Source organism: Montipora foliosa, chromosome 6 (assembly GCF_036669935.1).
Source record: "Montipora foliosa isolate CH-2021 chromosome 6, ASM3666993v2, whole genome shotgun sequence".
NCBI lineage: Eukaryota > Metazoa > Cnidaria > Anthozoa > Scleractinia > Acroporidae > Montipora > Montipora foliosa.
The window spans coordinates 4,473,005-4,474,345 of record NC_090874.1 but is presented as its reverse complement, the minus strand read 5'-3'; positions in this window follow the sequence as shown (position 1 = coordinate 4,474,345).

Genomic DNA, 1,341 nt, shown 5'->3' with positions numbered 1-1,341 from the left:
AGAATGACATATTTTTAGATACAGGCAGTGTTGCTTTTATGGTAAAGGAACGCTAAACCTTTTTGGAGAAAAAAAAAGTTTCCAACAGTAGTCACAGTTCAAAAATGCCCGAGTGCTAGACCCTTCGAGTTACTTATCAAATGTAACAACTGATGGACCCCTAATAGGCGGACTTTGATTTTTTCCAACAATGTATCATAGATACATAAAATACATCTTATCATTGTGCTTCTAGTTTAATTCATATATAGAGAACTCTTCATGTTTTTCTTTAGGCGCATTATTTACATGTAACAATCAAATCATGACTACTATCTGTAGTGGGTTAAGAATAGGAAAATGTAAGCAGGAACCAAGGAAGTGAAATCTTTCAAGATGGTCACTGAGATTTAAGTGGCTGAGACATAGGAAACTTGTACTTGTAGAGGCTAGGCTGGGCATATTGGACATTACTTAGGCCGCTTACAAGCCGCAAAGCATCATCCTTTGAGACGACTTCAGTTCAATCTGAAACCGAGTTCTTGATCAACATGCAGACTTAACTACTTAATAACCGAGAGTGAGGTCGTTACAGCAAAATCTCAAACTGAGGCCTTGCCGTATTGACCGAGCGACAGCGAGGTCAATACAGCTAGGCCGAGGTTTGAGATTTTGCTGTGACGACCGAACGGTCGAGGTTATGAAGTTGTTTATTATATGGCTAACAGAACGGTTACAAATAAGAAAAAAAACTAATTTGCGTAATCTATAATCGGCGTGGGCATTACGGGAGAATAATGCCCTGGCGCTTAGCTGCTCTTAGCCAATCACAGCATGCGTTATATCTGCGAGAAACACTAGCCATATAATAAACCACGACTAATACATTAGTCAAGTATTCCTATTGATATCACCTGCTTTGTATAGTGTCATTGGGTGTTCAACTAAGGGCGCGTTCGATTGACCGTATTCCGGAATAGGAATACATGGAATAGAATTTAGAAATCCTTCGTTTTTCGGAGATTCACATAAAAAATTATCAAAGTCTTGCTAAAATGCTATTTTAAGCATATATTATTATCCTTATTCCTTCAAAAGCGCGAGACATACCGTTTTAAATCACCAGTCCGCTTATTCTTATTCCGGAATAGGGTCAATCGAACGCACCCTTAATTCAAGTCACAGTTTTAAAACGCCGAGATGATTGTCTCCATAACCAGCTGTGGAAATGACTTCAAACGGTTGAGCTGTGAAATCGGGACGACCAACAAAATGTGTGACATGCCATTTGTTGCATTTCGAAACATCAATAAGGAGTTGATACGGATTCAAATGCCGCCTTGACCACCAAATCATAGTTAA